The sequence below is a fragment of the Haliaeetus albicilla genome, chromosome W, assembly GCF_947461875.1.
Source record: "Haliaeetus albicilla chromosome W, bHalAlb1.1, whole genome shotgun sequence".
Lineage (NCBI taxonomy): Eukaryota > Metazoa > Chordata > Aves > Accipitriformes > Accipitridae > Haliaeetus > Haliaeetus albicilla.
In genome coordinates this window covers 21,967,064-21,981,353 of record NC_091515.1, presented here as the reverse complement: position 1 = coordinate 21,981,353, position 14,290 = coordinate 21,967,064, and the positions used below count along the sequence as shown (strand labels likewise).

General features: G+C 42.0%; 2 long non-coding RNA genes across 2 annotated transcripts in view; both read left to right on the top strand.

Annotated features, from left to right (window-relative positions):
- The window catches only part of LOC138683454 (uncharacterized), a 177,728-nt gene that overhangs the window by 81,368 nt on the left and 82,070 nt on the right, over positions 1-14,290 (top strand). The window lies entirely within an intron of this gene.
- On the top strand, positions 7,917-9,653 carry LOC138683323 (uncharacterized). The gene is made up of 2 exons (XR_011322909.1): positions 7,917-8,581; positions 9,104-9,653. It is a non-coding gene; the product is annotated as an uncharacterized lncRNA (long non-coding RNA).

Genomic DNA, 14,290 nt, shown 5'->3' with positions numbered 1-14,290 from the left:
CTTATAGTGAATAATTGGTAAATTATAGTGAAAGTATTGAAATGATTTTCAAAACTTTCAAAGGGGGGAAATGTTACCAATATTTTGATAAAAGTTGAAATTTTACAGAAGTCGGGTTTGGTTAAAAGGGTAAAGATTGTAGAATATAGGGGTTTGAAGCTCACAATAGTTATAGAAACTTAGGAACATACAAAATGTGCTGTATGCAATCATAAAAAGAATAAGTATTGTCTAAGATCGGTTAACCATAGAAACTTTGACAGATTTGTTAGTTTGTAGTGCTTTGTCCTAAGGAACTACAAGAGAGATCGTTATGGGCCTTAGTTCTGTTGCTTAGAAACCCCACTTTGATCAAGATTCCAGTTAGTGGAATTAAGTAAGATTAGCCAATGAATGTTTTAGTATAAGAATATTGATAAGGTGGTGTGACTGAGGGCCAATCACTAGAAACGTTGAATTCAAGAATTAACATTGAATGTACTTTTATGTAAATCTAATACATGATGGCGAAAATCGTACTGCGCAGAATCACATAAGAGAGGTCAACTATTGGACAACGTGAGGAAGACTATGGAAGACCACCAGAGGGCTTCTGAAGACCACCAGAGACTTCACCACGCCTGCGTAGAAGGACATTTACATATGCTAATGATTTATCAGACAGTTGATGATTATGTATGACATTTCCCAGAAATTTAGTGAATATGTATAACAGGTGTGTATTTAACCTGCATGATTAAACCAGACAGGTGCACACACCAGGTGGAGTGATCCCCTGTGTGCCCAGCGCTGCAATAAAGGAGTGCCTGCTTCTTAACTTCTCATTGCTGTTAAGGAGTTTTATTCCGGATTTCGGCAACAGCATCTTGTGCTGAATTCTGGAAGTTGATCTAATAAATATGATTTTAGTGCCTGCCCTAAATATCTGCTTTTTTACATGCTTATATTTAAACAAAGCTGTAAGTTTAAGTTTATCCATTTATTGGATTTTTAAAACAGGATGTCTGAAAGTAAATATATTGAGCTGCTATCATTATTATCTGTTTAATGAAATTATGATCAGATAGGTTAAATTTAGCCCTCAGGCAGGCATGATTCTGGTAGTGTTGTCACACAAGTGGGGTTCGGTACCCAGTGTACAATGAGCCAATCTTACACACAGAGCTGAGATATGTGTTTATTTCATGTCTGGGCAGAGATGGGTGCCAGGTGGTAACGCCACAAAGCTGGCACACCACACCAAAGAACTACAATGTATTTATTCTGTTACATGATCAGAAAAAACACACCTAAATTTACATTCATTGGTTAGTAGTCACCCTCTCATCCACTATTGGTCAGTTATATTTAGATTAGCCTCGCTTGCTATGTAAATTAGCATGCATGCTCCTTGCGGGGGGGGGGGGAGTTCTTCCAGTCTTGAATTGAGTTGGTGGTCACGATCTCCCCCGCCTCCTTTACCTTTCCCTTAGTTCATGCTTCCCGACACCTTCTGGGGCAGGATGTTTCCTTTTATCACTCTTTAGTTCCCTCTTCAAGTCATTAGCAAAGCATGCATAGTTTATACAAAATAATCAGGCTTGCATAGTGAAGCTATGGAGTACTGGTCCTCCTTAAAGGACAATGCATCATGTTTAACCCTGAATTGAGCAGTATCACCACGGCTATGCTGTAACTCAAACATATGACTACAGTAGTGGGATTGATAGCATATATCCATACATTTCGTGTGGATTGCTCAAATTTTATGGTTTTAATATTTTGTACCTTCTATGAAAACTGGTTGCTGCTAGGTGACTGTGCAAGTGAGATTTGATAAATGATCGTATATTAACATTATGGTTGAAACAATAGACAAAGGGTAAACGGGGAGATAATTACAAGGTCTAGTCAAGTGATTAACTAGTAATTATTCATAAGTTTTGCAGTTCTTTGCTCTTATGACTAGATGTTCCTGTACGCTAGAGGAGAATGTATTGGCTTTGTGTGGCAAGGTTTTGGTAGCAGGGGGGGTTACAGGGGTGGCTTCTGTAAGAAGGTGCTGGAAGCTTCCCCTGTGTTCGAGAGAGCCAATACCAGCCAGCTCTGAGACAGACCCACCGCCGGCCAAGGCCGAGCCAATCAGTGATAGTGGTAACGCCTCTGTGATAACATTTTTAAGAAGGAAAAAAAAGTTGGGACAGACGGAAACGGCAGCCGGAGAGAGGAGTGAGAACATGTAAGAGAAACAACCCTGCAAACACCAAGACACCACGGAGCAGGTTTTCTGGCAGGACTTGTGACCCCATGGGGGACCCACGCTGGAGCAGTGTGCTCCTGAAGGACTGCGCACCGTGGAAAGGACCCATGCTGGAGCAGTTTGTGAAGAACTGCAGCCCGTGGGAAGGACCCATGTTGGAGAAGTTCGAGGAGGACTGTCTCCCGTGGGAGGGACCCCACGCTGGAGCAGGGGAAGAGTGTGATGAGCCCTCCCCCTGAGGAGGATGAAGCGGCAGAAAATGACGTGTGATGAACTGACCGTAAACCCCATTCCCTGTCCCCCTGCGCCACTGGGGGGGCTTGGTAGAGAATCTGGGAGTGAAGTTCTGCCCGGGAAGAAGGGAGGGGTGGAGGGAAGGTGTTCTGAGATTTGGTTTTATTTCTCATTACCCTACTCTGGTTGATTTGTAATAAATTGTGTTAATTTTCCCCAAGCTGAGTCTGTTTTGCCCATGACAGTAATTGGTGAGTGATCTCTCCTGTCCTTATCTCGACCCACAAGCTCTTTGTTATATTTTTTCTCTCCCCTGTCCAGCTGAGGAGGGGGAGTGATAGAACGGCTTTGGTGGGTACCTGGCGTCCAGCCAGGGTCAACCCACCACAGAGAACAATGTTGAAACTGACCACATGGGATTGAAACTGCGTTAAGCTTCAAGATCAAAGAACAAGGACAAGAACAAAGACTTCAAGGACAGCCAGCAAGAACTTCAAATGGGTCAGTGGTCACAAAAGCAGCCCTTCAACTCAAATGGATCCTCCATTGCGCATGATCGGATGTAGGCAGTACTAAGATAATCAGTTGCAATCATTTTTATGTATATGTATACTAATCTGATTAATATGCAATTAGTTATTCTATATAACCTGTTTGTGCTAAAGCCGTGGCATGCACGCTAGGTGGAACTATCCTCCATGCATCCAGCACTGCAATAAAGAATGCCTGCTTTCTAAAACTCCAAAACGAGTCTTAGAGAGTTTCTTCGACCGGCTTTTCGGTATCATTGGGACTACCAAATTTAAGAAAACCCTTTGAATTATGCGTACATGAGAGACAGCAGGTGGCTCTGGGAGTATTAACACAGAAATTGGGGAATGAAAAAACACCAGTGGGATACTTTTCCAAACAATTGGATGAGATCAGCAAAGGTTGGCTTGCCTGCTTGAGGGCAGTAGCGGCAACTATAATCTTGATTGAAGAATCTCGAAAACTGACACCGGGCCAACCAATTACCATGTTTGTACCTCATGCTGTATCATCCTTCCTTGACAGTAAGGGGCATCACTGGATTTCCCCAAGTAGATTAGCAAAATATCAAGCTGTGTTACTGGAACAAGATGATGTCACACTTTCTTTGATCTCCACTTTGAATCCTGCCACCTTGCTTCCAATCTCAGAATCTGATGAATTACAACATGATTGTCTAACCGCTATTGAACAAGTGTATTCCAGCAGACCAGACCTACAGGATGAACCCCTGCCTGATGCAGAAGTAGAGCTCCTCAGTGATGGCAGCAGCTATATGCTGGAAGGAAAACGAAGAGCTGGCTATGCAGTGGTAACAAATGCCCAACCTCCAGAAACTAAGATGCTGCCTAGCAACACATCCACTCAAAAGGCTGAATTAATAGCATTGATGTGAACTCTAGAATTAAATAACAGAAAAAGAGTTAATATATATACAGATTCTAAATATGCATTTGGGGTGGTACACACACATGGGGCAATTTGGAAGGAAAGAGGACTGTTAAACTCACAAGAAACTCCAATAAAATATGGGACCAAAGTTATGACACTGCTGCAAGCGGTTCTCTTACCAAAGAAGATTGCAATAATGCATTGCAAAGCCCACCAAAAAGGAAATAGTGAAATTATAAAAGGAAATCAGAAGGCTGATTGTCTTGCTATAAAGGCAGCTCTAAAGGAGCCAAAATTTGAAGGAGCTTTAATTCCAGGGCCTCGTTTAGAATTACCACCACCAAAATATACTGAGAAGGAAGATCAATTAGCAGAACAAATAGACTGCTCCGAAAATGAACAAGGTTGGTGGTGATATAGAGAAGGAACTGCTAATTGCTTAATGATTGTCTCTCTGTAACTTTACATACCAAAGACTGGTGTTCGTCAAGGATTAAGCCTGTCTGAGACTGGTACTTGGGAGTGATGAGCAAGAAGGAACCATGAACAATCACAAAACTTAATTAAATGTTTGATGAACTTACAATCTTGTTGAGAAGGCACAAGTAGAGGCCTTGCTTGAATAGATAGGGCCAGAAAAGATAAGAACTCCTGTCTTTGTTCTCATCCTTGTAGATAATTTAGCTTAAACTAACCATATGATTCTACACCACTAATGAAAACTTAGATAATAAGAGCACTAACAAACACTGATGTACCAAAAGAAGTAAAAGACCATACTGCGCAGAATCACCTGAGGAGGGTCAAATAGCGGACAAGTGAGGAAGACTATGGAAGACCACCAGAGACCTTCAATGCGCCTGCGTAAAGGACATTTGCATATGCTAATAGTTTCCTGGAAAACTAATTAATATGTATAACCTTTCTTGGAAATCTAGTGAATATGTATGTAGAACATGTACTTAACCCGCACACTTAGACCCGACGGTGTGCACGATAGGTGGAGCGATCCCCCGTGCATCCAGCGCTGCCAATAAAGAATACCTACTTAATAGTTAATCAAACTATTGAGTCAATTTCTCTGAATCAATCTGGCGACCCAGATGGGACCTGCTCTGCTCAGCTGCAGGACCCGCTGAGAACAGGACTCCCTAGGGTACCCCCGGGATTTCCCGGAGGGACTCCTCGCCTCAATCGGATCACTGCGGGAGCAGACAAGGACACCATCTAAAGGAGTAAAGGTATTCTTTATTCTTTTATGTCTTTTTTTATTTTTGGGACCAGTCATTTGTAAAGCTATCCATAAGTCATAAGACAAAAGTAAACTTATGCAGGATGGTGTATACCAGGTAGCTAGCACCCTTGGTATACATTTGGTGTGGTATATGTTTGGGTGCTTTTGTTTCGGTACACTCTGTATGCTTTTGTACACTTTGTGTGCTTTAGGTTTGGTACCCACTCATGTGCTTTTGTTTATGTTTTGAATTTGATTTTGACGTTTTTGGTTACTGAATGTGGTAAATGGCTATGGGGACTCAATTATGGCTATCGTTTGCGGATTTTGGTCTAAACAACATAAGACAATTAAAACTGTGGATTGAATGTTTGAGTAAATGAGACGCAGCTCAGCTGCAGAGCGTGTGGAGTTCTGATCCGCAGTCTTGTAACTCCGCAAGGGGTACGGCCGGAGACGAACGAAGTGTGACACACTGGTGATGTGGAACTTGAATTTATATGTTAGTGTTGTAATTGTAAGTTTGAGTTTGATTATCTTAATCATTTTGTGGTGTTGGTGTAAGAAAGTCCCTGTATGGTGCATTGTATAAATGTGGGTAATTGAGTGGTGTCTTTTACATCCAGGAAATGAGTGTATGCCCTCATATGTCTTGGAATGCGTGTGGTGCAAACAGAGGTTGCAAATAGATTGTGGAGGGGATATTGAATGCTCTGAGTGTCGGGTTTGGACTCCCTGGGACAAGAGGGAACGGGCTACATATACAGTTGAGATTGTTTGTGGTTGGAAACGTAAAAATATAAACGAGTAATATGGGAGGTAAACAAAGTGGTGGAATATTGAAAAAGAGCCCCTTAGGCTGTATTTTGGATCACTGGAAGGAAATAGGGGGACCGCCAGGTGGAAGTGTGGATAAGAAAACTTTAATAAAGTATTGCAATCAGTGGTGGCCTTTATATAAGTTAGACGGTGATGAAAAATGGCCCTTTAATGGGACATTGAATTATAACACTTTGTTACAATTGATGTTGTTTTTGAGACGAGAAGGAAAATGGGATGAGGTGATGTACGCAGATATGTTTTTCACTTTAAGAGATGTGTAAAATTAAAGGAAACTGAGGAAAGAATAGAAGATTTTGTTTTTTCACCACCCTTACTACCTCCAACACCCGTAGAAGGTAATTTTACTGATGATACAGGTGCGAAAGAGCCTGATGAAGGTACGAGCACAAGAGATTTAGGTTTTACTCCTATTACAGCTCGCACCCGGAGTAAGGTCGGTCCAATAATCCAGGCTCCCTTAAGACAGGCAATAGGAGCTACTGGTCCTACGAGAATTAAAGTGCCATTTACGATGAATGATTTAGATTCATGGAGGGAAATGGTAAAAGGATATCGGGGAGTTGCTAAAAGATTTGAGTTAATCGTTAAAAATCAAGATCCAGATTGGAAGGACATCAATTTGATGTTAGATGCCTTAACCGAAACTGAAAAGCAATTAATAATAAAGAATGCTCGGACTCAGGTCCAAATTCAAATAACTGCTGGGGTTTTACCCGGTACGGTAGATAATCACGTACCGAGAACAGACCCCAATTGGGACTCTAATGATGACCGTGATTACCGATTGTTGAAAAAATATCAAGAATGGATAAAAATTGGTATTGAAAATGCAATACCGAAAGCAGTTAATTGGTCAAGTCTGTATGCAGTGAAACAAGGTCAGACTGAAACTCCCACAGAGTTTCTTGATCGGTTAAGAGTAGCTATGCGGAAATTTACTACCTTAGATCCCTTATCTGAAGTGGGAAAACAACAGTTAGTCTCTTTGTTTTTAGGACAATCTTCAGAAGACATAAGGCGAAAGCTTCAGAAACTGAAAGAGCCTGAGATAAGGGACTTAGAGAAATTGATAGAGGAAGCTTGGAGAACGTATCGGAACAGGGAAGGGGATGAGAGACAAAAAATGGGAAAAGCTATTGCTGCAGCTACCGTAGCTGCGCTGGGAAAGCAGGACAACTCCCTTCGTGGGAGGGGTCGGGGAACTGGAAGGAGGGGAGGCTCACGCCAGCCCCTAAGATCGGACCAATGTGCTTATTGTAAAGAAATAGGCCATTGGAAAGGACAATGTCCTAAGCTAAGTGGAGCACAAGCTGTCGTAGCCAATGTTACCTCTGGTCAATGAGGGGGACCGGGGGAATCCACCCTAGCGGATCCACTGGTTAAAGTTAAGCTAGGGAAAATAGAACAAGAGGTGGATTTTCTTGTAGATACGGGAGCGTCCTATTCAGTGTTAAATCAAAGGTTGATACCAGAGGATGAAGAGTTTGTGACTGTAGTGGGAGCTACTGGCCAGCAGAAAAGGGCTTATTTCCTAAAACCGCTTAAATATAAATTGGGTAAACAAATAGGAATACATAAATTTCTGTATTTGCCCAGATCTCCAAAATCCTTGTTAGGCCGTGATTTGCTAGAACAATTGGAAGCAGAAATTGTTTTTGAAAAAGGAAAAATGGAATTAAAAATCAAGGAAGACCAGCTAATTAACATTTTAAGCTTGGCATTAATACAAGCTGAACCAAAATTTGAAGTACCTCCAGAAACTGTTGATCAAGTATATCCTGGAGTCTGGGCCTCTGAGGTTCCAGGAAAAGCTAAAAATGCAGCCCCTATAGTAATTAAGCTGAGACCAGGAGAAGAACCTGTCAAAGTTAAGCAATATCCCCTGAAATTAGATGATAGGAAGGGGATCAAGGAAATAATTGACAAGTTTCTACAATATGGAACATTGATTGAGTGTGAATCAGAATATAATACACCTATACTACCAATTAAAAAGGCAGACGGGAAAAGCTATAGGTTAGTCCAAGATCTGAGAGCCATAAATAAGATTACTGAGGATATACATCCAGTAGTCGCGAATCCATATACTTTGTTAACAAAACTAAAAGATAACCAAGTTTGGTTTACCATGCTGGATTTGAAGGATGCCTTCTTCTGCCTGACCTTAGCCACAGAAAGTCAGAATTTGTTTGCTTTTGAATGGGAAAATCCTGAGTCCGGGAGAAGAACTCAGCTAACATGGACAGTATTACCTCAAGGCTTTAAGAATAGCCCCACTATCTTTGGAAATCAATTGGCGAAAGAGCTTGAAACTTGGGTACCCCCAGACAATGAAGGAATCTTGTTACAATATGTGGATGACCTCTTAATAGCTACTGAAACCAGGGAAAGCTGTATTCGATGGACTGTGAATCTTCTTAATTTTTTGGGTTTAAGTGGATATCGAGTCTCTCAACAGAAAGCCCAGCTGGTTCGACAGCGTGTGACCTACCTGGGACTTGAAATCTCGGGAGGACAATGGGAGCTCGGGACTGAGCGGAAAGAAGCCATTTGCCGAACCCCGGAGCCCCAAACGGTAAAAGAGCTGCGGACCTTTCTGGGAATGACAGGTTGGTGTCGCCTTTGGATATATAATTATGGATTATTGGTAAAGCCATTATATGAATTGATAAAGAGAGACCAGTCAAAAGTAATTTGGACTGGAGAAACACGAAACGCATTTAAGCAGCTCAAACAAGAGCCAATGAGAGCTCCTGCTCTGGGACTGCCGGATGTTTCAAAACCGTTTTGGCTGTTTTCTCATGAGAGACAAGGAATAGCTTTGGGAGTACTAGCACAAAGACTTGGTCCCTATAAACGAGCAGTAGCTTATTTCTCCAAACAACTGGACGAGGTGAGCAAAGGATGGCCTGGTTGCCTTCGAGCTGTTGCAGCAGTGGTTATCAATATTCAAGAGGCCCGAAAGTTTACCATGGGACAGAAAATAACAGTGCTAGTCTCCCATACAGTTTCAGCAGTTTTGGAACAAAAAGGAAGCCATTGGCTCTCGCCCCAGAGATTCTTAAAGTACCAAGCAGTGTTAGTAGAACAAGATGATGTAGAAATTGTCATTACTAACATTGTCAATCCAGCCTCTTTTCTTAGTGGAACTTTGGATGAACCAGTGACACATGACTGCATAGAAACAGTAGAAGCTATATATTCCAGTCGACCAGACCTCAAAGAAGAACCTCTGGAGGATGCTGAAAACTCCTGGTATACCGACGGGAGTAGTTTTATAAAACAGGGACAACGTAAAGCAGGATACGCAATCACAACCACCCAACAGGTAATCGAATCTAAGTCATTGCCTTCCGGAACTTCAGCCCAAAAGGCGGAGATAATTGCCCTTACCCGAGCATTGGAATTGGCAAAAGGGAAAAAGATAAACATTTGGACAGATTCTAAATATGCATTTGGAGTAGTTCACGCTCATGGTGCAATTTGGAAGGAACGAGGATTGCTAACTGCTCAAGGAAAGCAAATAAAACATGCAGAAGAAATCTTAAAACTATTAGAAGCCGTGAAGCAACCAGAAAAGGTAGCTATCATGCATTGTCGAGGACACCAAAAAGGAAACACAGATTCAGAAATTGGAAATCGACTAGCAGATTATGAGGCTAGGCGGGTGGCGGAAGAAGTGGAAGCAGAAACATTATCCTTAATACCAGATGGTAAAATCCAAACTGTAAGTACAAATCAGAAACCAAATTATTCGAAGGAAGACCTAAAATTAATTGAAGATCTGGATGGTAGAGTCGAGTCAGATGGATGGGTTCATTTAGCAGATAATCGTATAGTAATACCATCCAATTTAATATGGACAACAGTTTTAACTGAACATAATAAGACGCATTGGGGAGCAGATGCCCTGTACAAAAACTTAAATCATAAATTAATAGGACGCAATCTGTATACAATGGTGAAACAAATATCTCAACAGTGTGAAATTTGTTTACGTAATAACCCTAATGTGGCGAATAAAGTAAAGTTGGGGATAATTGGCAAAGGAAATTATCCAGGACAACAGTGGCAAATTGATTTTTCGGAGCTCCCAAGAAAAGGGGGGTACCGATACCTGTTAGTCATGACTGACACATTTTCAGGCTGGCCAGAGGCTTTCCCCTGCCAAACAAACAAAGCAAGAGAAGTAACTAAGATATTGTTGAATGAAATCATTCCTCGTTTCGGAATTCCAGCAACAATATCTTCCGATCGAGGTTCTCATTTTTGTGCCAAAGTAGTACAGCAGGTGAGCAAAACTTTGAAGATAGACTGGCAGTTACATACCCCATATAGATCTCAAGCAAGTGGGCAAGTTGAAAAGATGAATCATTTAATTAAGCAACAGATAGCAAAAATTGGTCAAGAGACTAATCTAACTTGGCCCCAATCTCTTCCCCTGGCATTGCTTAGAATGAGAGTGAAACCAAAAACAAAGGAGAATTTAAGTCCCTTTGAAATATTGTATGGGAGACCATATCAATTTCAATTTACAGGAGAAGATTTAACCCAACTGGGTGCAGGGTATTTGTGTGACTACATGGTATCCCTCCAGAAGCAGTTGGAAAATATAAATAAACAAGTTTTAGGAACCAGGGCTAGAGGGTTAGATCAACCAATCCATCCCTTTAAACCGAGTGATTATGTATATGTAAAGATTTTTTCAGGACAACCTCTGGAGGAGAAATGGGACGGACCCTATCAAGTGTTGCTGACGACCTTCACTGCCATTAAGATCAAGGAACAGCCGGCCTGGATCCACTATTCAAGAGTAAAGAGGGCACCTGAGAGGCCATGGACGGTCATCCCTACAGGACCCACAGGTCTGCGGTTCTCCAGATCATGATGGTAACAGAGTTATTACTCGGTTCAAATGAAGCTCGATGGAACTTGAACTCACATTTCTCCCTGACGCAAAATGTTTCCCAAATCCTGAACAGAACTGACTGTTGGATATGTACTCGCATGCCAGAACATGGTGGAAAAGGGATCTCACTAATTGGTATTCCGATACCAAGTAATCACTCCTGGGCCACTCTTTGGGAAAGTACCACATGGTATACTGACAATGACGGAGTCCAGAAGTTAGAAATAACTAGTCCTGAGGCCCAGGAGCCTTATTGTACGTGTGTACAGAGATGTAATCCACCTAAAGGACTTGGAAAAAGTGACTGTGTTAATGGGATGTATGTAGGGAATCATACAGTTTGTAACAAAACTATAGATATTGGAACTTCAACTTCTGTTAATACTACAGCATGGCCAGTGCCAGAAGGAAAAGGATGGTACTGGCTATGCAATGACACTGCCTGGAAAGTTTTACCAAAGAATTGGATGGGAACATGTACTTTGGGAGCAGTGGTTCCAAATATGACTATACACAGTTCTCCACCAAAAGGATGGGTGCGAACACACTTTCGAAAGATTAGATGAGATGTTGAGAATCCTTTAGTAAAGAGGCCTACTGCCTTTCATACTTTTGTCCGATGGTTTCTTCCATGGTTGGGAGTGAGTGAGTTAGAAAAAGCCATAGTTAACATTTTGGCAGTAATAGAAAACCTTGAGAATAGAACAATTGATGCAATAAGAGCCCAACAATTAGAAATATCCAGTTTATCTCAAATTGTACAACAAAATAGAATGGCATTAGATCTATTATTGACCTCTCAGGGTGGAGTATGCACAGTTATAAATATGAGTTGTTGCATGTATATAGATCAAAGTGGAAGAATCTCCACCGACTTAGAAGAAATTTGGAAACAGACCAAAATACTACATAAAATAACAAACGATGACCTCTCATGGGGATTTAGAGAACTGTGGGACAAACTAACATCCTGGCTGCCAAATTTCGGGTGGCTAAAGCAAATTTTTATTATGGTTATAATTTTAATGACTTTAGGAATGATGGTCTGCATTATGCTTAAGTGTTTTGTGTGGTGTTGTCAGGGCATGGTAGAAAATTACGAAAGTTGGAAACGAAATAAAATCAGACATCAAGTAGAAACTGGAAGATATTTTACACGGTCTCTCGGAAGTAGTGGAATCCTATAGTTGCAAGAGAATTTGCAAAGGTTTAAAGGAAAGGGGGGATTGATATAGAGAAGGAACTGCTAATTGCTTAATGACTGTCTCTCTGTAACTTTACATACCAAAGACTGGTGTTCGTCAAGGATTAAGCCTGTCTGAGACTGGTACTTGGGAGTGATGAGCAAGAAGGAACCATGAACAATCACAAAACTTAATTAAATGTTTGATGAACTTACAATCTTGTTGAGAAGGCACAAGTAGAGGCCTTGCTTGAATAGATAGGGCCAGAAAAGATAAGAACTCCTGTCTTTGTTCTCATCCTTGTAGATAATTTAGCTTAAACTAACCATATGATTCTACACCACTAATGAAAACTTAGATAATAAGAACACTAACAAACACTGATGTACCAAAAGAAGTAAAAGACCATACTGCGCAGAATCACCTGAGGAGGGTCAAATAGCGGACAAGTGAGGAAGACTATGGAAGACCACCAGAGACCTTCAATGCGCCTGCGTAAAGGACATTTGCATATGCTAATAGTTTCCTGGAAAACTAATTAATATGTATAACCTTTCTCGGAAATCTAGTGAATATGTATGTAGAACATGTACTTAACCTGCACACTTAGACCCGACGGTGTGCACGATAGGTGGAGCGATCCCCCGTGCATCCAGCGCTGCCAATAAAGAATACCTACTTAATAGTTAATCAAACTATTGAGTTAATTTCTTTGAATCAGTGGATAAAAATGTCACGACCCAGACTGGACAGACCAGGGAGTCATGTTTAATTTGAAATTCCCTCGGGCTAAATTAAGGTGAAAGGACACCAAACGATCAGTTAAAGACTTTATTCATGACAGAAGCAAACTGAACTGGAAAGGCATAGTAGTAGTAGGTGGCGGGGTTTCTCACAACAGGAATTGGCATAAGACTACTTCTGTAAACCGTGTAACCCAGGGTAACCATATACATCAATTCAGGGACTAAGGAGATCCCTCCCATTGAGTCACGAGGTTCAGAGCAGACCCCCTTGCTTTCCAGACTCCTCCTCAGAGAAGGGCCCAGGGGCAGCTGGATCCACTCTTAGTCTCAGACTTGGTCAACGGTTTATATCTTGAAACGGATGAGGTGTAGGGATTGTGGAAAAGGAAAAGGAAAGAGAGAAGAAGACAGAGAGAGAAAAAGGAAGAGAGAAAAATTTCACCGGTCCTGGGTCCAGCATTGGTCCAGTCAGCCGAGGGGTCCAGTTCTGGTGGGCTTGCACACCCGGGGCTTCAGTTTGTGTCCTTTTATCAGCCTTGCCCCTCCTTCTGGCAGGCACCCGAACTCATCAGGCTAATGAGCAGTTTGTGAGCCTTTGGGCTTGGGGGTCATTTGGGGAGTAAATTCCCCTTCCCTGCAGACATGGCCACTGTTTGATCTTTGTATCAGAACAGGGAGCTGCGCACCCTCCAGCACACCCTCCCCCTCCTGTTGCTGATGTCTGAGCTGATGGGCTTTTCACCTGGGTTTCTTGCTGTGCAGTGTTTGTCTTTAAGCAGAACTTGCCCCGCCACAATGTTTGAGACATAAACTCTCTCAGTCTCTCACAAACACCATTCAAACAATTATTGATTCCAGAAAGAATGATGGAAACTTTGCTCAAGAGACTACATAAGGAGACGCATACAGGAGCAGACACATTGACAATAACTGCAAAAAGAAATTTTTTTGCACCAAAGATGCAAAGGTTAGCAGACATGGTAGTAAAAAGTTTACCATCTGCTGTGCTAATAATAAAAAAACTGGGAAAAAGGTTTGTCATGGTTTCAGCCCAGCCAGTAACAAAGGACCACGCAGCCACTCGCTCACTCCTCCCGCCCCCCTCCGGTGGGATAGGGAGGAGAATCGGAGGAGAGAAAAGAAAAAAAAACCAACGGAACCTCGAGGGTTGAGATAAGGGCAGTGTACTGGGACAACACAAAAAAAAGAGAAGTTACAACAACAACAACAAGAACGGTACTAATAAAAGAATATACAAAGCGAGTGATGCACAGTGCAACTGCTCACCACCCAGAACCCGACGCTCCACCACTTCCCCCACCGAAAGCCGAGAGAGCACCCCCAGCCTGCTCCCCAGTTATATAATGAGCATGATGGCACATGGTATGGAATAGCTCCTTGGCTAGTTCAGGTCAGCTGCCCCGGCTGTGCCCCCTCCCAGGTTCCTGTGAAAATTAACTCTATCCCAGCTGAACCCAG